General features: G+C 48.9%; 1 protein-coding gene across 1 annotated transcript in view; it reads right to left on the bottom strand.

Moving 5' to 3' along the window:
* The window catches only part of FAM20B (FAM20B glycosaminoglycan xylosylkinase), a 43,198-nt gene extending 42,690 nt beyond the window's left edge, over nucleotides 1–508 (bottom strand). The window contains exon 1 of the mRNA XM_080825131.1: nucleotides 381–508. The gene's annotated coding sequence lies outside the window, so the exon portion shown is untranslated. The remainder of the gene's footprint in view (nucleotides 1–380) is intronic.
* Between the last annotated feature and the right edge of the window lie 21,905 nt (nucleotides 509–22,413).

Here is a 22,413-nt window from a genome sequence, read left to right as displayed (position 1 = left end):
GGGCCAGTCGCCTCTGGAGACGCCGCCTGGGCGCGAGGGGCGCTCACTAGAAGGACCCCGGGCGGCCCCAGGTAAGGCCGCGCCTCAGGCGGGCCGAGGAGGCGCCCCTCCAGCCGCGCCCGCCCGCAGGAGCCCGCCGGGGGGCCAGCGAGGCGGGGCGCGCGGCTCGGGCCGGTCTCCAAGGCGGCAGCCGGACTGGATCCCGGACCCGCCCGCGGCCGCTCGGGGACCGCTCGGGGTACGGGCGCCCGGCCCCTCGGGGAGGCGCCCCGCCCGGCGCGCGCCACGCACCGCGCCCCGCCCGCGGGCCGGCCCGCACTTTCCCGCCCGCCGCGCCGGGGGCGGGGGTCGCGCGCCCTCCCCGCCCCCACGCCGCTCACCTGCTGGGCCCTAGGCTCGCTCCATGGCCGCCCGCGCGGTGCGGTGCGGCGCGGCCCGGCCGCCCCCGCCGCCTCCGGGGAGGGGCAGCCCCACGCCGCGCTCACCGCCCCCAGCCGCTGCCGCCGCCACTGCGGCTCCCGCCCACCCCCGGCCCGGCCATTCCCTGGCCACTCTCCCCGCGCAGAGCCGGAGGTCCCACACCCACCCCCCCCCGCCTCCGCGGCGCCCCACTGTTGGTACCGTCCTAGCGTAACGCCTTCCCCGCGACCAATCCCAGGGCTCACTCTGCGAGGCCCCGCCCCCGCCCTCCGGTGGGCGGGCCTACCCGCCTCGCTCTGGACGGCCCCCCTTAACCCTTCCCGTCCCGGGCAGGCCCCGTTTAACTCCCTGGGTGCCGGCTCCCGTCGCTCCTCCTCCTCTTCCCTGACGCCCTCCCCGCTTGCAGAAACTGACCTCGAACTTCTCTCTTGTTTTCGCTTTTCCTTTCCTGATTTTCGTAAGCAGGTAGGAGACCAGGCAGCGGGACTGGAGAGTTGGGGTTCTTTAGGTCCAAGTCTACTCGTTAGAAGCAATTTTCTTACTCCTTCTGTCCGCTTAATTTGCCTCGACTGATGCTTCTGCCTTTCAAAGTGTATCTCCCTTACCCAAAAGAGGCCAACCTTCCTACAGCGCGCACAAGTCGCTCTTCCTTGGGACCAGAGCAAACTCCCCGCTACAATTAGTAGCATTTCGCAAAACTGTGATTAGTTTGCTGTACTCTTAGTTTTTTTTTTTAAATATTTTATTTATTTATTTGACAGAGATCACAAGTAGGCAGAGAGGCAGGCAGAGAGAGGAGGAAGCAGGCTCCCCGCGGAGCAGAGAGCCTGATGTGGGGCTTGATCCCAGGATCATGACCTGAGCGGAAGGCAGAGGCTTTAACCCCCTGAGCCACCCAGGCGCTCCTGTACTCTTAGTTTTTTAATGTCTGTCTCTTGCAGTGGACTGTAAGCCCCAGGAGGGCAGGACAGTCGTGTCCCAGTCTCCAATGCCCCACACCCAGTAGACTCCCTGTAAACCGTTTGCATGAAAGTCTCCCTTCCCTGAAGTTCCTTCCTTTCTCCCAACTGCTGTATAATGCACCATATATTAAGCTTGGACTTAGTGTATGCCTGAAATATAACGCACGTTGTTTTGTGGGATAAGATGGGGGGGTGGTGGACTGAGCTGACACTTTGTTCAGGCTGCGTAGTTCATTTAAGCAGTAGGGTGTAGTGGATAGAACGCCTCCTTACTGGTGGCGTGATATTGGGTGTGCCACCCAACCACTCAGAGTATCGGTTTCCTTATCTGCAAAATGAGAGTTAATCATAGTCCCTGTTTCACAGGGTTGTTGTGAGGTCCAAATTAGGAAATGCATGGGGAAAGTACTTTCGCCCTATTGTATAATACATGAGTTATTTTGCACATGTGTGTTTACTGAGCACCTACCATCGGAAGAACCTAGAGAAATAACTGGACTTGATACCATTCCCAGACGGTCTGGTTAGGGAGGCAGCCCTCTGCAGAAAACAGTCCCTGGAAGGAGTCCACTGTCAAACACAGGAGTTGTATCAGCTTTTTACTGGATGTAGTTGAAGGGGCTTGGGGGTCATTTTCGGACCATGCATACATAATGTTTAGGAAAATAAGCTGGATAGCTATGAGAGTCTACCTGATTTCTCTGCATAGGAGCGTTGGTCTGACTGCCATCGGTTTATCTCCCTGAAGCTCGTTCGCAACATCAGATCGTAAACCAACAGCGCAAGGCCAGTTCCTCTAAGATCCTTTATCTGAAAGGGGGACTCTCCTCTTTTCTTGCCTGGAACTCTGACGGGTAGTTGACTGTTGAACAGTCACTGCTCAGGAGAAGGCCAGCATAGTCTGCAGCGTCAGCTTTCTGGTGACCCCTTCTGGCACTAGGGACATTGAGAGAGGTGGGTTCACGGCTTCTCTGGGCAATCCATTCCAGGGCTTAATTTCACATCCATCAGATCCTTCCTTCCACCCCACAGGCTGCAGAAGAGTCACTCTGTCTCCTCTTCTGTCTTTATAGATGGCAAGCTGGGGATTCAGGACCTTCCTGCTTTCAGACAGCAAAATTTCTGTCCCCCCAGTTTTCTCGTCACTGGGCCACGTGATTCCTGCTCTCTGTGAACGTGTACGCAGCACCAACACGGTCCTGACCCTCCACCATGTTCTTTTCTGCCTTCTCCTCCTGGAATGCGCCTTGTTTCCCAACCAATCGACAGTCAGTATATTCTAGATACTGTGGGGGATGCAGTCTTTTAAGAAGGGGATGTTGCCTTCAAAGAGTTTACGTGACAGGCGCACAGGAAGCAGCTGCAAGGGATACAGGGGACTTGAATTTTGCAGCACAGACGCTGTGATCACTGAAAGAAGCAGGGTCCAGGAAGATAATGTGGGCTGGTGTCACCAGTGAGGGAGGATTAAGGTGAGCAAAATACGGGTGGGAGAAGAGAGGGACAGTGTGAACCGAAGTTAGGTCATGCCGTGTGAACTTAAAGACAGACATCCTTATCTGATGATAGAGACTGGGGGAATTTTCTTCCTTCCTTCCATCCTTCAGTGAATGTCTACTCAGTGCCAGATACTGAGCTGGGTCCCATCCATGGAAAGGCCAAAGAAAGCCTGGTTCTCATCCTTGGCAAGCTGACAGTTTAGTCTTGGGAAATAGAACAGAAGGTCAGGCAGAACCCCCATTAGGAAGGCCTGCGACTTTGCGAAAGCTGCTGGGATGCTTCTTTCAGAACTTGTAATGTAGTTCTAGCTCTCCTTGTCTGATCTCCCCCCTTTGCCTCTCTCTTCCCTCTCTCCAAACTGCAAGGCTCTTAAAGATACAAACTGACTTTATTTCATCTTTATTTCCATTTGTGGAGTACTTTCCCCTCCCTGATGTGTTGAGGTGCCCTGAGTTGAAATCAGAGCCGGAACTTGGCGGGACCCCCTCCAGCCAAGGGCGGTGCACATATGTCCTTAGTAGAAGAATCTTGGTTAGTAGCCCAGGGCAGAATCCTCCAGGGCCTTGTCCATGGCCTGCAGAATTCAACAGCAACTCCTCTGCTTGGCATGTCCAGGCCCAGGGCACCTTTCCAGGCCCATACTCTGCTAATTTCTTACCTTCCACCCTAAAGGACTCACTTGCTCTGGAAACATCCCCTTTTCTGCACCCACAGTTGTGATCATACAGATCTTCCTCTGGATCTCCACCCGCACCCCACCCCCATGGCCTCTTGTGGAAATGTTATACATCTTTCAAATACCATTTGCCCATGAAGCCTTTCCTGACCTTTGCAACTGTCCGTGCACTCCTGGCCTTCTAAGACTCAGTCCATCCTGCCTCTTTTGGAGTATGGTTTGTTGGTATCTTTGGGGATGTTTCTGACCCCTTCCACTGCATTGTAAACCCTTCAGGGCCAAGGACAGTGTTTTATTCCCATCTGTATCTTTCTTAGCACTAACAGGGTCCGTGAGCCATGGTGAACACGCAACCCTTGGAAAAGAAGTTTTAGAACAGGTCCTTATAGACATGGGCCATCAGAAGCATGGGAGATTTCTTTCTTGGCCTCTTCACCATTGTGTTTTCCTTAACTGGCTTCAGAATTTCCAGGTCTCTGCCAATTTGTCAAGCCCCAGGACTCAAATAACAGTCCAGCAATCCCAAGGTATAAGGGGAGTAGTGTCTGAAGGTGCCTGTATACAGCAGCACCAATAGAACACACACACACACACACACCCCTTTTAAGAGAATACCCCCACAACGGTGGGTCCTACTGAAACGAATTAATACTACATCAGGAAAGTCCAAGAGAGCTGGAGGCCAGTTCTTGCCAGTCCAGGGTGCTAGGAGCCGGGGAGAGGGAGACGGGAATGGAAGGATTACTGAGTGAAGGAACGCAGGTGTCCCTTGCAGAAGCAGGAGCAGGAGTTCGTCCTCTGCCTCCTCTGCCTCGCAGCGGGATTGTTCTCTGCATGGGGCTCTCTGTGGACTGCTGCTTTTGCATTTCTTTCCCAGCTGGTCAAACTCCTATCTCTCTCCCTTTGCCACCGGTTCTACAGAGCTACTGCTAGCCCACCCCTTGCTTGCAGCACTGGGACTGCCCACTTAACCCTTCACGGCGGGGCATGTCTGTCATCTGAGCGAGCCTCTCGAGCCCCGGAGACCCTCCTACCCCCGCCTCTCTGCCAAGGAGTTGTTCAGGAGGCATATATCTGAAAGTGGTGCCAATCCTTCATATTTCTCTCCATCCTAGTATTTTTTTTAAGCAGCCTTATTGAGATATAACTTACATACCATAAAACTCACCTGTTTAAATTGGACAGTCTGGTGGTTTTTCGTATAAGTATGGAGTTGAGCAATTATCACCAGAGTCTCGAACGTGTCCCTCACCCCAAAAAAGTAATTTGAGCTATTTTCTTTTCTTCTGAAAATATATCTGTTTGTTTAGTGTTGTTGTTGTTGTTTTTAATTTGCTTATTAGAGCCAAGAAGAAAAATACCTCAAGGGGACAGTGAAACTCCTAGAATGACGAAGAATGCAAAGGAATCCTAGCTCTCCAAGCTGTTTCCCTTCGCTGCCGTTGCCTGGCTGTAGTCATTTAATTAACCACTCCAAGATGTACACTTTGTTGTGGTATATGCTCCTGGGTGAGCGTCTGGGGCCACGTCTTGGAACATACTCCAGTCTGTTGTGCCTTTCTCTCATGCCAATGGGCTCTTCAGTGGGTTTGGCAGAGACAATATTGCCGACTCCAGATTGCTAATTCCCACCAGGCAGTCATTTTGTAATATGCTCGGCATAGTAGCACATGCACATGGGTATTTAATACACATCTTTTTTTCTTTTTGTTGTGATGGAAGCCGTTTAATTTTTATTAGCTCAATTTAATGCATGAAGTAATTGCATTAATTACTGCATGAGGTAATTACAGCCACCTGGAGGTTCTGGGTTCCTCAAATTCAGCTCCCCTCACCCACAAGTAATGTGCAAGGAGTTAAGCTGAGGGCTCTTTGAGCCTCTCCCATGACTGATCCGGGGATATGCTAAAGCTGCAGTCTTCAGTCTGGATCCCTATGCCTGCCCTCCCCCAAAGATTTGAGTTTAATTGTCTTAGGGGGAGGGCCTAGCCAGGTTTTTTGTTTTTTTACAAAGCTCCCAGCTTATTCTCATTTGCAACCCAGGCTGAGGACCGCTGTTCTACCAGACACTAGGGCAAGATCATGTTGAACCATGTGAAATTGCCATCTTTGGAGGGCAAAACCGGTTGAATATTGGTAATTTCATATGATTCAATCTAATATTCAGGCAATTGGTTTATATTTTTGGGTGGGAGGAAAGGTTGGTCTTTTGGAACGTATTCCATAGGAAACCAGTCATTTCTCCCCAAAATCCTGCTCTGCAGTGTGTGAGGGTGAGAAAGATGGGACTGGGAGGCCAATGACCTACATGGTCAAGATGCTTCAGCTCCGTGGACCAGACCCCCCTGCATCTCTCCTTCCAGTGCAGCTGAAACATTCAGCAGCCCGTGGCTGCCGTGCAGGGAGGGAAATGGGAGGAGCAGGCCACGGGGGAGACAAGAAGTTTTGAGGGAATATGACGAAGAGAGTCTGGTCCCTCTTTCATAGGCATGTACGTTGATGAATGCATAAATCTTAAATATAAGGCAGGCCAAATAAATCACATGGATGGAGGAAGCCTGGCACTCGGGCCCGCAGCTTGTGACCTTGTCCTAGAAGGTGGCTGTTCATGGCACAGAGAGGTGGCTCAGAACAGGGGAGGACAAGATATTTGACACAGTAGGACTCTGAGCCCAGGGAGAAAGGATCCAACACCTCCCGGCCATCCCTGTTGTAGAGTTATAGATCATTCTTACAGCTGAAGAAAATTCCGTTGGGAGAATATGTCACAATTTATTTATCCACTTTTACTCTCATTAGAGATGTGGGTAGTTTCCAGATTTTGGCTGTTACAAATGGTGTTGCCCTAAGCATTCTTTCTGCCATGAAGAATGTTTGGGTTTACTTAGGAGTGGAGGGGCTAGGTCCCTGGGGATGCTCATGTTCAGCATTAGTAGAAAGTGCCAGTTTTCCAAAAAGTGGAACCAATTTACACCCCTATCAGCAGCGTACAAATGGCAGTAGTCCCACATTCTTGCCCCCTCAGTGCTCTCCAAGCCACGGCATTAACCGAACCCGGAACGGTGTACTTCCAACCTGAGTGTTCAAGCAATGGCTGGTTTCTGTTATGCGCAGCCCAGAGCTTCCTGGCTAAGGCACTCTACAAGGGCAAGTCAGGAGACTTGCCCTGAAAGGCATCTTCTCTTTAAAGGCCAACCATTGGGGCACCTGGGTGGTTCAGTGGGTTAAAGCCTCTGCCTTCAGCTCAGGTCATGATCCCAGGGTCCTGGGTCCGAGCCCTGCATCGGGTTCTCTGCTCAGCAGGGAGCCTGCTTCCCCCTCTCTCTCTGCCTGCCTCTCTGCCTACTTGTGATCTCTGTCTGTCAAATAAATAAATAAAATCTTAAAAAAAAATAAAAACAGAAATAAAGGCCAACCATTTTCTGACATGTGTCTCACCCACCCTCTCCGGAGCCGGGGATTTCGTGTCTCCTTGGGGAGTGGCACATAGGTTCCTTCCTTGTCATTACCCCTGCCAGCTCTTGTCCAGGTCTTCCTCATTTCTGTCCTGGACGATTGCTTGCTCTGCGCCTGGGTGTTCTCCTCTGGGGCTCTCCCACTCCAGTCTATCCCTCATACACTCGCAGTATTAACTGCCATATACACCTCTCAGTTGAACTTCTGGAGGCTTCTGGATAATCCCAAAACAACCGAAATTCTTTCTTTGATAACTCATTTGTCTGCCCGAGTATACTGAATGGCTTCTTTACCAACAGCCACAGAATCACCCAGTACAGTAACTACCGTTGACTGAGAACTCATTTTGTTTGCCAAGTCCTGTGCTAAAAGCAGCACCTCTATTACCTCATTTTGTCCTCACAACAATCTCGAGATCTTTGCGCCAATTATCAACGTGTGGCCTCTCAGCTCCAAGCCACAGCCTTCATTGCCTGCCCTGTGTTGAGTTTTGTCAGTAGAGGGCGCTGGCGAGGCACTATCGCCTTCCGACAGCCAGACTCCAAAAGAGCCCAGGGGCCTGCTGCTTCACCCAGTACCCCTCCTGGTGCCTGCATGAGTGGCTTTCCTGAGCATCCGAGAGTGTGGGTTTCCAACAAGTTTAGAGATTTCTAGCAAGTCCTCCATTGCAGCACCACCATAGTCTGTCCGCTGCTCCCCAATGAGCCCCAGCTATGCCCTCTGCAGCAGTCTGGATCCCAGCCTCGGGAGGGGAGGGGCTGTCCTGGAGCTCTAGCTCCGCGGGGCAGGATGGCGGCTTCCCTTTGTAGCTGCTTCTCTTGTATTCTGTAGAGTTCTGTTCGCTTCTTACAAGCCAGTCCCTCCTTACTCTAACCCACTCCTGCAGTGAATAATTCTTTGCCTCCGACTTTCTCTGTTCAAATTACTAAGTTTCTACTCCCTGGTTGGACCCTGATGGATATACCCTCTTCTGAGTGTGCTTCTGGTTTTGTTTTTTGTTTGGTTTGGTTTGGTTTGGGAGTTAATGATATATATTTTTTCATTTTGTTGAGTTTTCCCTACTATTATTATTTTAATCCAAATATGTCAGCCAGTAAACTGTATCTCCTCTCTGTAAACACAAGCATATCTCTGTAAACACAAGCATATTAGTTATTCTCATTTTCGCCTTAAGAAACCTTTTCTTGGAGTTCTTGGGTGCATTCCCACACCACCTTTTTGCCCCCTTTCCCTGGTCTGCCTTCCACATCATGTTGGGCATCTCCCTGCCGTGTGGGCACTCATGTACACGCTTCCAGATTTTATCTTTTTTGTCTATTTCTTCATCCCTGTCTTTACAGATGTATGTTTTTCAAAATACCCTTTGGGGCTTTCCTTACACACCCACATTTATGCTTCTTTGGCCTTGTTTATTATTATTATTTTTAAAGATTTTATTTATTTATTTGACAGACGGAGATCACAGAGAAGCAGGCAGAGAGAGAGGAGGAAGCAGGCTCCCTGCTGAGCAGAGAGCCCGATATGGGGCTCAATCCCAGGACCCTGGGATCATGACCTGAGCCGAAGGCAGAGGCTTTAAACCACTGAGCCACCCAGGTGCCCCTTTGGCCTTGTTTTAAAGCAAAGTTTCACTTACTTGTTATCCTTTGTATAGAATCTATGTTTATTAATCTCATTGCTAAGGTTCTGATAAAGAGCTTATTATATCTAGGGAAAAATCCTTATATTGTTAATTTAGTAGGGTTTGGGGAGGAACCAAAAAAAGCACATGCGTGTGTTTTTTGTGCCGTCTTTACCCAGAATTCCTTGTATATGTATTTTTGAAGTCAACTTAAAAAAAAAATTTTTTTTTAAGATTTTATTTATTTGGCAGAGATCACAAGTAGGCAGAGTGGGAAGCAGGCTCACCGCTGAGCAGAGAGCCCGATTTGGGGCTTGATCCCAGGACCCTGGCAGAGGCTTTAACCCACGGAGCCACCCAGGTGCCCCAACTTTTTAAAATTTTTAACTTATCAATATATCACCACCTGCTTCCCACATTATTACATATTCTTTTACTACAACATTTCCTTAAATTATTGTAATATTTTAAAAGGTCTTTGGCATTCCCTGCAGAGGGTAGTACCTTTGTTGGATATTTGGGCTGTTTGCATTGTTCTGAGAAACTTTTATGAGGGTTGTGGAGCATAACAGAGATGGAGGTGCTCACCCAGGACCCTGACAGATAACATAGAGGCAGCTTGTCACGCACACAGTACAATTACACTCCCTGGGGCTCCAGAGAATCCATAAACAACCAGAATTTTCTTTTTTTTTTTTTTTTAAGATTTTATTTATTTATTTGACAGAGAGATCACAAGTAGGCAGAGAGGCAGGCAGAGAGAGAGAGAGGGAAGCAGGCTCCCTGCTGAGCAGAGAGCCCAATGCGGGACTCGATCCCAGGACCCTGAGATCATGACCTGAGCCGAAGGCAGTGGCTTAACCCACTGAGCCACCCAGGTGCCCAACAACTAGAATTTTCTTTAATGGCCCATCCACCTACCAAGGGTAGAACATCCCGAATGCCTTCTTAGTTAGGTGCCTGTACCTGAGAAAAGGCAGAGTTCCTTATTTCCAACTTGTTTTCAGTTTTTCCTTCTCCCCTTACTACTCTATTTCTCATTTAACTCCTAATTTTGCCTTCAATATGTGAAATAAATATATTACTGTCTTCCCTGCACACAAGTAAACGGTGTGCTAATAAGTTAATGTTTTTGAGTTAGTCGTTGACACTATCCCGTGCAATGTTTCTGTGCTCATTCTCCTGGCTAAATCACTGTGCTTATCCAGGATGGTCTTCCACGGATGAATCGGGCCCTTCTAACTTCTGGGCCGCCCGCCATCTTGGCCCATCGGACTCGAGCACATCATGTGGGGGAGAGCAGCTCTCAGCATCTCCAGGTATAAAATGCACCAAATAATGACATAATTATGCAGAAATAAATATAGACTGCTCAGTTAAAAGTTTAAGTTATGGAGAAACTTCCAAGAAAAATGAAAATAAGTTTGTCCCTTCCAGTCCTTACCCTCCTCCATACACAAACACAGACCAGCAATTCACAAGTAAATGCAAGGTTTTCAACGTCCAACAGGTTGGAGTAGTGAAGAAAAAAGTCAGAAGTAAAACATTTTATACAGTGCCTCTCCTTGTCCTTTCTAAAACCCAGAAGAGGCTCAAGCAACAACATTCTCCTTCTGAGTTGAAACCAACGGGGGCTGAGGCTGCACTGGGACAGTGCCCCTTTCATGAAGTAGGAGTGAAGACTGGGCTTATTCATACATAGAACATGCTGGGCAGTTAGACCACACCCTTGTGGGCTGCTGCTCTGTACCCAGGGCTGAGGCTGGGCCTTGATAGGATCGCTGACCTCCAGAGGGCAACGTGGGGTTTGCTTGTGAAGTAACCTTCCTCTGTGGCCGCCCACGGAGGTGGAAGATTTAATGTGGCTGCCTTTCATCTGTGGCTCATGAGAGTCAGCCTTTCAACCCACATTTCCTGAGCTGCTGCCATATGCTGGACCTGGGAATGACAGAGGGCACCAGTCCGGTGGGGAGACAGACCTCGACCCCCAGACTCACAAGACGGTCTGTTCGTGCTGCCTGCTCCTTGAACAAACATCTACCCACAAGCTATTTCTGCGAGCGGCACACTCTCCACACAGCGGAGGGGCTTGGGGGAGCCCCTGGGGTTGGAAGCTGGTAGCCAGGGAACTGGATGGAACAGTGTCTTCTTAGATCAGACACTAATAAATAGAGCAAAGATTTCCAAAGATGCTTTCATGTGCCTCAGACTGAAAAAAATGTTAGTTTTCCATATTACACAGGTCACCACATTTAAGAATATCCTCCTTATTATTATGCGGGGAAGTAGAGGAGGCATCGGTGGGATTGCAGGAGGCAGGCACAAGCCACCCCTTGGGCTACCGGTCTCCAGGCCCTGCATTAGAAACAGAGAATGCCATCTGACACTGTGTGCCCACCCACTCCGTCCCCTGCCGCATCCCCCTGGAGGAGGTTACCTTGTCCTGGGGAGCCACTATGCAAATAAAAAATGCAACACTGGGTAACGAGTGCTGCTCATGAATCCATTTGCTGGATCATTTTTTCATTGTTTACTGAGTCCTCACTGTGAGCCGGCCCCAGGACTGGGTCCTGAGGGTACGAGACCCTAGACATTGGGTTGCCTGACACAAGACAGGGAAGCCAGTTACATTTGAATTTCAGATGAACAAATCACACACTTTTAGTGTAAGTGTGTCCCATGCAGTAATTTGATTTGCTAAGTCTGGCAGCTCTCCCAAGGAGAGGCCATAAAGAAGGCAAAGTGCTCAGGAGCACGGAGTGGGGGAAGGGCTTCCTTGGGGCCCCTGCTTCTGCCCAGGAGGCATCTCCCAGTGAGGCCTCCGCGACCATCCTCTAGCCCCGCACCTCAGTTATTCTGAAACCACGGTGTGCGTGTCTGTGTCATCACCCAGGGGCAGGGTCCTTATCCAGCCTGGTCACTGGCCTAAAGCCCAGTAAAGGGGTGTGTGGCCACTACTTGCTGAATCAAGGAAATGTTCCTGGGAGATGGAAGGCGGGCATGGTGGTCAGGGGAGGCCTCCTGGGGGAGGTGGCATTGTGGTGGGGTCTGACAGAAGGGCAAGCGCTGAGGGGGTGACACGACATGCCCTCAGGGGAATGGCGGGAAGGCCCGATGACCAAGGCTAACCGCCCCACAGTTCTCTCCGTGTGGAGAAGTAACAACAGCTCATGGCCTGGCCCCCCCAGCTGGGAGGGGGCCTGCGTTGTGAGTAAGGTGGATCTAGAGGGTGATATGTTTTCCTCTGTGTCTCCAAAAGGACTCTGTGTTCGCCATGATCTCAGAGAAGAAATTCCCCAAGGGAGTCATGGCAGCAGCTTAGCTGTTTCTGGGGGGTCAGGTCTAAGGATTACAAAGGAAACACATGGGGATGGACGGGGAGCTAATGGCATTTCAAAGGACAGTGGTAATTCCTAAGCTGTATGAATGGTATAGGAAAGGAAATTAAGCTTGTGAATGTCTGTCTGCTCTGTGTCAGGCCCTGCCCTAGTCCCTGAAGGCCTCTGCCATCTTGTTCTTTGAGCTGGGAGTGAAGGCCAGGGTCCATGAGGAGAGGTCAGAGTTTTGTCGTGGGCTTTTCCTGTTTGTTTTTGGCTTTTCCTAACATGTTTTCTTTGTGAATAATCAAAGTCACTTTTATGGGGATGTGCAGTCTGTGCATTTTTATCCACATACAGATTCTCATAACTGCTACCTCAGACAGGATACAGATCATTTCCAATACCCTAGAGATTTCTCTCACTGCTGCCCCTTTTGTAGTCAGAACTTTCCCCTGTCCTTAAACTCTGACAACTAACTAAACTCTGACAAGTACTGACTGATCTGTTCTCTATTCCTACATTTTTGTCTTTCCGGAAAGTTCTGTGAATGGAATCAAGTAGTATGGAATCCTTGAGGCTGGGTTTTCCCTCAGCATGACACTGGAGAGTCACCCGTGTTGCTGTGTGCTCAGTAGCCCGTTTCTCTGCGTTGCTGAGAAGTATTTTGTTGTAGGGATCTAACGGTTTGCCCGCTCATCTCTGAGAGAGATTCTGTTGTCCCCAATATTTGGCCATCGTGAATAATGCTGCTATAAAGATTCACATATAGGGCTTGATGTGAAATAAATTCCCATTTCTCTAGGATAAATGCCTGAAAGCGAGATGTTGGGCCCCATGAGAGGTAACGGTTTAACTTATTAAGGACGTGACTGTGTTCCAGAATGGTTGTACCATTTTGCAGTTGAGTTCAGATGTTCCTTCAGAGTCCAGATGACCCTTCCTTCATTCATCCCTTCTTTCCCACTCACCTTCCTTTCTTCCTTTGCCTTTTCTTTCTTTCACATTTTCACTGGAGCAGAACTTACGTGCTATCTTCAGTATAAAACTAGACAAAGGGTTACACGCACGTAACTACCACCTGGGTGATCATAGGGAACATTTCCAACACCTCCTCCCTGTAAATGCCCCCCAGTCCCACAAAGGAATTGCTCTCCTGACTTCCATCCCCACAGGTGAGCGCTGCTTGTGTGACAACTGCATTTACACGGGATCATACGGTGTGTATGCTGGTGTCTGCCTTCTCTTCGCTGAACATTGTGTGAAATTCACCGGGGTCCATGTGTGGGGCAACATCTCAAGCTTGTTTATATTGCTGAGTAATTTGCATTATAGGACTATGCCTCAACACCTTTATACACTCTCCTGTGTCGGACACTTGGGTCAGATCCAGGTTTTGGCTGGTAGGAATAAAGCTGCTCTGAATATTCTTGTCTATACATTTTTGTATTTCTGGTGGACACAAGCACTCATTTCCGATGGGTAAATACCCAGGAGTAGAATGACTGGGTGTGTGTAGTATTGGTGGAAAAGGCCAAATTGTCTTCCAAAGGGCGGACCTGTTTGTGGTCTCAGCAGGAATGTGGAAGAATGGTCTGCATCCTGACACTGGGCATTGTTAGGTCTTCACTGTAGACTTTGTGGGGCAGGGATAGCAGGATCTCACCGTGGTTTTAATTCTCATTATCCTGATGCCTGGTGACGCTGAGCACCTCGATATGTTTTCCCCTTTCATGAGGTGCCTGTTTAGATATTTTCTCTACTTGAAAAATTAAGTTACCTGCGGACACCGGGCTGGCTCAGTCATTAAGTGTCTGCCTTCGGTTCAGGTCATGATCCCAGGGTCCGGGATCGAGTCCTGCATTGGTCTCCCTGTTCAGTGGGGAGTCTGCTTCTCCCCCTCCCTCTGCTCCTCCTGCTCTCTCTCTCCCTCGCTCTATCTCAAATAAATAAACAAAATCTTGAAAAAATAAAAATTAAGTTATTTCTGTTGGCCTTTCTTCGCAGGAGAATGGTAGCGGTAGGAAGTATGTCAACTTGGCTAGTGATCTCCTCGGAGAGAAAATGGACATTGGCCCAGGGGCAAATGGTGCTTTTTGGGGTGTGAGTGGGAAGAAGAGAGAGGGGAGCTGTCCTCTCTGAAAACTTGCACGGACTGGCAGGTTCTGCATAGTTGACCTACCCACCTCAAAGGTCCTCAGAGTCCCTTTCCCGCAAACCCCTTTGGTAAATCCTGGGAGAGTAGGATTTGGGGAGGGACTGGCCTTTCCTCCTGGATCACAGTGCTGACTGCTCTTCACAACCCGCCAAGCTCTTTATTGAGGAAGGACCTCTCTGGTGGGCAGAATGAGACAGGTTGCTATCCAGTGACATAATTGCTTCTCTAATGCAGTGAGACACCCCTGAGCGAGTTGTAACATCCGGGGCCTCTAGCCCTGTGTCCAAGGGGGCTTACGGGAGAGCCGGAAGACTTCACTTGCTTATGCCCTTGGGCCTGTGACCCTATCTGACTGTGTAAGTTATATGTACATCATCTGTCTTTTTAGGAATATAGTCTAATCATGAAAACTTTTTTTTATTGAAATGAAGTATGTTTCCAGAAGTTTAAGAATCATAAGCTTACGATTAAAAAAAAAAAAAAAAGAGCACAAATTGAACACACCCAGGTAACAACCACTCAGGTCATTTCCAGCATCCCAGGGGCTGGGTCTCCCTGTCTCTCCTTGGTCTTCCTCAAAAGTAACCACTATCCTGGCTTTTAACAGCATAGATGAATTTTGCCTGTTTTTGAACCTTATATGCAGGGATAGGTAAGTGGAATCACGCAGTTGTGTTTCTCTTCTGTCCGACCTTTTCACTCAACGTGACATTGACTGAGTCATCCACGTGATTGCGTGCGGTTGTAGACCGTTTCTTCTTCTTGCTGTAGAGCCTCCATGGAGGGACTATGCCACAGAGCCGTTATCCTCCTGTAGCCAGACATGGGGGTTGTTTCCAGTTGAGTTCTTACAGAAAGTGCTATTCTGAACCTTCTTGAGCATGTCACGTGAGGCACATATTTCATGCACTCCGTGTGGCTGTAGACCGAGGTGTGGAATCGCTGGCTCATAAGGTGTACCCATGCTCACCAACACCATTCCTAGTGAAGATTGCCCGAGAGTGTTACAATGGCGGTCCTCATTTCCACTCCGGTCAGCAGCAGTTCAGGAGGGTTCCTATCAATCCTCTTGCTGTGGTCAGTTTCCAATCTTTAGCCATTCTGGTGGGAATCCTGGTTTTTAAACATTGCAATTGTGACAACTAGTGGGGGGAAGGTGTCAGAACACCAACCCAGTTCCATCAACACAGGGTTCCTGAAGGTGGGGGTGGGGCTCAGGGGAAGGTGGCTGGAGCTATTTCAGAAGCCACTCCCATGGTCCTCATCTTCTTGGGTCTCTTCTCTCCACCATGCAAAAGTTGTGGCATGGTCGACCTCACCTGAATTAGGTATCATCTAGCAATTCCACCTACCAATGGGTGCTGGCCTTGAAATTGTAATTTAATTTATAAATTTAGCACAGCTACAAGGAACATAGCTAAAGAAGTTGGATTGAGGACTTGGCAGGCTCTCTTGAACCTTTTCAAGTCAGGTTGGCCTTTTCTGAAGGCAATACATAATTCATATTTAAAGTGTCCCAGCCCAGTGATTTGGACATGGTAAATGCTCAGTGTTGGTTTCCAGTAGTACAAACAGCAACTTAAATTACTCTAGAAGGGATACGATAGTTGCTTCAAGTAGCTAACACTAGCCCTACACGTGTCACTAAGCAGACTAGTTTCAATGACCTGTTCATCAGTCAGTTACCTGAGTGCCCTGTTTTCTTCCCAGCTTTAGGAAGAAGGATTAGCCAAGGCCATGGTGAAGGAGATGGTGCTGACCGTGAGTTCTAGGTGTAAGTCAAGGAATGTGTGTGCACATCTGTGCTTCTGCACACACACACACACACACACACACCAGTGGTTTAGGATGGAAGGGAATCAGGCCATCTGTACCCTCTCACTTTCCTCTGACCCCAAAGCCTTTCTTTCGCCATTTCTGCATTGCGCATTGTCTCTTGATGAGATCATTTTCCTTTTCCTTTCCTGCCCCTGGGAAGTATAGCAGAAAGGCAAACACATGAGTGCTGCCTCCAGACTGCTTGGGTTCAAATCCCAGCTCTGCCAAATGTGAGCCGTGGCTGTGGTGGTCATTGTCATAGTGGTTCACGTGGATCAGGCTTTACCTATTTAAATGTGGCTGGCAAGGGGGGGTGGAGTCAATGATCGCCTTTTAGGGATGCACCTCTCAGCACATCCCATTTCAGAAAGCTTGGGGCGTGTTCATTTGCTCAGCAATAACATAGCATTCCCCCCACTGGAATATAAACCGCATGAGGGCGGGAATGTATCTGCCCTGTTTACTGCTATATTCCCAGTGCTTGCTAGAGCAGTACGCATTGGGGTCTCAATACGTAGTTGTTGAATGAATGAACAATGTTCAAAGGGCAGGAGTCGCAACTGCTCCTAAATTTGAAGTCCATAACCCGGATGCAGAGTGAAGGAACGTGCTTGGGAGCTAGATGAGCGAGCAGCAGAGACGTCCGGAGAAGAACAAAGAACGGGGGCAAATCAGGACCAGCAGGGAACACGCAGAGAGAATGGAGCCGCTGGGGAGGCTGGAGCCACGCCCACATCTGAGAGCCCCACCCAGACAGGTGGGGTCTCCAAGGTGAAGGCCACTCCTCCTTCTAGCCTCCGGGCCTCCCCTCCCCCTGGAGCAGCCCGACCCCAACTGCAGGTGCCTCTCTCTGCTCTGCCTACCTAAAATCAGGCCCTAAGCAAGACAGAGTCTAGATGGGACGAAACTTCCTCTTAATGGAAAGACGACGGTCTGTTTCTTTAAGGTTTGATCTAGGAGGCCGAAGGACAAACGCAAAAACCCCACTGGCAGTGAGAATTCACGCAGGCCAGCAGACGTGAGCTGGGCTGACTTCCCACAGGAAACCATCAAGTGAAGATTTCTCTCATTCCTGACGCGTCAATGTCCCTGAAGTTTGGGAGACCAAGGCAGTTGTTCGATGCTGTGCAAACACAGCAGCCAAGATAATAACAACAACGAGGAATAGGAGCTCGAGGAAGCTTTCCAGCTTGGAGGTGGAGCTAAAGTCAACACCATGCCAAGCGCGCTCAGGTCATTGGCTAATTTTTCACGTTGACTCAGCACCTCCTTTGAGGTCGACATCGTGCGAGGGCTTGTCGTACAGAAATGGCTAAGACGTTGGGACCGTCCTCAAAATTGCATGGTTTTGTGGAAGCCAGCCAGCTTCTGAACACGAGACCCTTAAGTGTGTAAGTCTTGCCACTCCGGGACAAAGAGGCGCTGTCAAAGGGCTCCGTTCACTTTCTTCTTTTTGTATGACTTATGTAATACATACATTTTTCAAGTGAATTATAGTTGACACACAATGTACATTAGTTTCAGGTATACAACACAGTGATTGGACAAGTCTATACCTGATGTCATGCTCATCGCAAGTGTACCTGTCATCTGTCCCCACACATTGTGCAATACCACTGACCATATTCCCTCTGCTGCACCATTCATCCCTGTGACTTACTTATTCCGTAGCGGTAAGCCTGTGCTTCCCAGTCCTCTTCTCTCAGGTTGCCCATCCCCCACCCCCCTCCTCTGGCAACCATCAGTTTGTCTCTGTGTTTATGGGTCTGTTTCTGGTTTTTATTTATTTGTTCACTTGCTTTGTTTTTTAGATTCTACACGTAAGTGAAATCATATGGTGTTTGTCATTCTCTGACTTATTTCGCTTAACATAATACCTTCTAGTTACATCTATGTTGTCACAAATGGTGAGATCTCATCTTTTTTATGACTGAGTAATATTCCAGTGTGTATGTGCATGAGTCTGTGTGTGTGTGTCTACAACATCTTTGTCCATTCATCTTTCAATGGACAGGGAGGCTGTTTCCGTATCTTGGCTTTTGTAAATAATGCTGCAATAAACATAGGGGTGCATGTATCTTTTTGAATGAATGTTCTTCATTTTCCTTGGGTAAATAACAGTGGTGGAGTTACTAAGTCACATGGTATTTCTATTTTTAATTTTTTAGGATCTTGCATACTTCTCCCCAAAGTGGATGTACAATTTACATTCCCACCAACAATGCATGAGGCTCTCCTTTTCTCCACATCTTCATCAACAATGGTTATTTCTTATCTTTTTTTGATTCTAGTCATTCTGCAGGTGTGAGGTGATATCTCGTTGTGGTTTTCATTTGCATTTCCCTGATGACGAGTGATGTGGAGCGTCTCGTCCTACCTGTGTTGGCCCACTGGATGTCTTCTTTTCTGGTGTCTTTCTTACTGTCTGCTTCAGAAGTTTGTAGTTTGCCATGAAGCCTCCTAATTTCCCTGAGCTCCGTCTCCCTGACTCTTGGACTTAACCACCTTTTGTGAATCTGTGTGTAGCTCCAGCCTCTGATCCTGCCTCTTAGGGTGATGAGTCATGGAACTGGGCAAACTCCTGAGTTTTGCCCTCACCCACAGAAAGGGGGATCATCTGGTAAACGGTCTCCATGTATGAACTTGCCATGTTTCCTTCAAGCTCGCTCTTCCCACTGTGTTTCTTGTGCTTTTGAATGGTATCACTATTCACCCTGTTGTTCAAGCCAGAAATCACGAGTATTAAAGTAGCATGGGTCTGAGCATGTGGGTATAAGAAATGGAGTGGAGGAGAGTGGTTCATCAGCTGTGGCACCACCCGGGTCCTACAAAGATGGGTCTTTAATCTCTGGCCCTAACTTACTCCTTTCGTTCAACTGGAATGTGGCCCAGAGGTCTCACCATCCCCGCCATTGTCCCATTTCTTTTTCTTTCTTTTTAGGTTCCCCTGCACAAAACACCCCTCCGCCTTCCAAAACCTCCCCCACTTCTGCCTCTTTCTTTTGGCCTAAACACCAGCTTCTGTTAAAAACAAGACAACAGGGGCGCCTGGGTGGCTCAGTGGGTTAAACCTCTGCGTTCAGCTCAAGTCATGATCTCAATGTGGGGATCGAGCCCCACATTGGGCTCTCTACTCAGCGGGGAGCCTGCTTCCTCCTCTCTCTCTCTCTACCTGCTTCTCTGCCTACTTGTGATCTCTGTCAAATAAGTAAATAAATAAATCTTAAAAAAAAATTAAAAAAAAAACAACACAAGACAACAGGTTCAAAATGGAGTTGCTCATGCCAAGCCCTAGGTCTCAAACTGAGACTTGACTACGGTTTCAGCTCTCCCAGAAATGGAACCTTAACTCAATCAACCAGGACTCGCCTGATCAGTGCTACTTGGGCAATCTGCCCGATAGACCCCTGCCATCCAGATAACCAATCCACTTTTTTGTCCAGTGTCACTTCCTTATTCCTGCTCCCTCCTGCCTTTAACAGCCTTTCCTGTTGTATAGCTCCTTGGAGTTCCTTTCTATCTGCTGGGTTAGATGCGGCCTGACTCATGAACCACTGAATAATGCCAAGAAGATCTTCAAAAGTTACTCAGCTGAAAAAAATATATATATACTTACGTTCATATAAACTCATGCAAGTAAGTACTTTGGAGAAAAGGTGCGTCCAACATGCAGACACGCTGACATTGAATTCGTATCTGGGATTGAACGGATGAATCTGTGCTATTCATGTTCCAGCAGCTCTGAAACACATACCCACGCTGAAGGGTCTGGTGTCCACATTTGCTTTCTTCGTCACCATTTAGATCGCTTCTCTCAAGTGCTCTTGTGCCTTTCCTGGCCTTCACAGAGGATTCTGGGAGCAGAGGCAGCGTGGCCCGAAGTAGGCAGAGCAAGTTGCATTGTTTTGTCGCTACATGTATTTTTAAGGATTTGCTTCTTTGCTGCCAACGAGTCCAAACTGGCAGGATTTTCATTCATTCAACAAAAAGACATTGAAAATGGACTCTGTGCCAGTTCATGTGCTAGAGGCCATTGTACAAAAGTGAACAAAACACAGCCAGGCTCAGCCCTTGAACACACCCCATGCAGTGAGGTAGGCACTGGGCTGGGGATGGGGGTGGCATGTGGCAGAGACTCCTGCCCCAGGCCTTGTTTTGTTTTTTTAAAAATCTTTTCTTTTGGAAACTTCCAAACATATGCAAATGTTGAGAGAACAGTATAATGACTCCTTACATATCCATCCATCTCCTGGTTTCAACAACTATCAATATTCTGTCATTCTTATTTCATTTCTTGCCCCTACTTTTTTTCTTGAGTATTTAAAAACCCATCCCAGATACTCTATCATTCACTTATTTCAGATTTCTGTTTGTTGCTTGAAAGAATGAGGCATGGGGCGCCTGGGTGGCTCAGTGGTTTAAAGCCTCTGCCTTCAGCTCAGGTCGTGATCTCAGGGTCCTGGAATCAAGCCCTGCTTCCTCCTCTCTCTCTGCCTGCCTCTCTGCCTACTTGTGATCTCTGTCTGTCAAATAAATAAATAAAATCTTTAAAAAAAAAAAAAAGAAAGAAAGAATGAGGCATGCCCCTACCCAGTCTCAGAGGAGGCTCGAAAGCTTCCTGGAGGAGGTGGCCTCTAAACTGAGGCCTGGAGAAGGAAGAGAAGTAGCAGCCAGTCCAAAGTGACAGTGGGGAGGAGAGGGGGCAAGGGGGAAAGGTTTGAGACCAAAAAACAGTTTGTGCAGAGGTCAAAGGTAAGAGGTCAAAAGTTAGGGGGAGAGGGTGTGTTTAGCCCCCGTCACTCACCTATGGTCTGTCAACAAGCGGATGCGGCATGACCTGGGTGCTTGCTAGAAATTTAGGAGCCGGAGCCCCAACTCAGGCCTAGGAATCAGAATCTGCATTTTAATCAAAATCTCCAGGTGACTGGTTTGCACATCGAGGTCTGAGAGGCCCTGGGTTATAGGGAAGCCTGAGGGCTCCTGCAGCAGGAGAGAAGGATGGAGAGCTGTGGCCAGAGCGGGGGGCAAGGTGAGGAGTGAAGACAAATGCTCCAAGAGGGGCTGCAGAATGTTCTGAGCAGGGACTGGTGTGATCACATGTGCCTTTTAGACAGCAAACCTGCGGCTATGGGGAGAGTGGTTTTTTTTTTTTAAGTTTTAATTTTAATTCCAGTTAGCATACAATCTTCTATGAGTTTCAGGTGTATAATATAGTGATTCGGACTTTCATACATCACCTAGTCCTCATCACGACAAGTGTCCTCCTTCATCCCCATCACCGGCTTCACGCCCCCCCACTCCGCCCGTGACCATCAGTTTGTTCTCTACAGTTAAGAGTTTGTTTCTTGGTTTGTCTCTTTCTTCCCCCCCCCCCTTTGCTTGTTTGTTTTGTTTCTTTTTAAAAAATTATTTGAGAGAGAGAGCCTGAGTGAGCCTGGAGGGGGAGGAGCGGAGAGAGAGAGGGACAAGGAGACACCGAGTGTGGATCCTGACACGGGGCGCGATCTCACGATCCTGAGATCATGACCTGAGCTGAAATTAAGAGTTGGACGCTTAACCAACTGAGCCACCTGGGTGCCCCTGTTTTATTTCTTAAATTCCACATATGAGTGCAATCATACGGTGTTTGTCTTTCTCTAACAGACTTACTTGGCTTAGCGTTATACTTTCTAGTTCTGTCCATGTCATTGCAGATGGCAACATTTCATTCTTTTTTATGGCTGGAGAAAGTGGAGTGGTGGTTGGGGGCAGGGGATGGAAGCCCTAGACACTACCTAGTTAGGCTTTTGTTCCCTTAGAAGCTACAGGGTGCCAGTGGGGGCTGGGCATGGACCCAGGAGCCCAACAGCCTTGCCTGTACTGCATTTTTATAGTGTTGTTCAAACCCTGGTGTGGCCGCTTACAGAGTGGCTTTGCCTTGAGACAAAGTATTTAAATTTTCTGAGCCTCTCCCCTGGCTGCCCCAAGCATGGCACCTTCTTTTTAGGGGTCTTTGATCACAGTGTCAATGAAGAATGAATATCTAGAAGTAGAACCTGATTTCGATCTATTAGGAATGCAAATGGAATCAGAAATGCTACAGCTGCCGGGTCCCACACCCATGTGTCCCCCTCCGCAGGCCGCAGCACTCAGGCCCTCGGCCACCCGGAGCCTTCATGGAGAGGCAGCTTGCTGGCCAGCCGTCGTGTGTGTTCCAACATGCCTGCCTCTGCTCAGGCCCGTTCTCTCGCGCCTTGGGGCCCGAGCATGAGTGAGATACAGAACTTTGCTCCCCTCCCCCTGTCAAAATGTTCCCTGTTCTATGGGCTCATGCCCGACCCCTCCGTGGCACACCGTCTCTCCCCCAAGAGGAGCTCGGGTCGACAGTGGAGTGACGGCCCAACACAGCGCAAAGCTGAGTGCCTCACGGGGACATGTCACCAGAGGGGGACAGTTAGTAGGTCCTGAGGAAGCCGGATCCCTCCTTGGGGGTCCTGTGCTGTGAG

Source organism: Martes martes (genome assembly GCF_963455335.1).
Source record: "Martes martes genome assembly, chromosome: 15".
Classification (NCBI taxonomy): domain Eukaryota; kingdom Metazoa; phylum Chordata; class Mammalia; order Carnivora; family Mustelidae; genus Martes; species Martes martes.
Note: the sequence above shows the minus strand (reverse complement) of the source record. Positions and strands in the feature narration are given on the sequence as shown.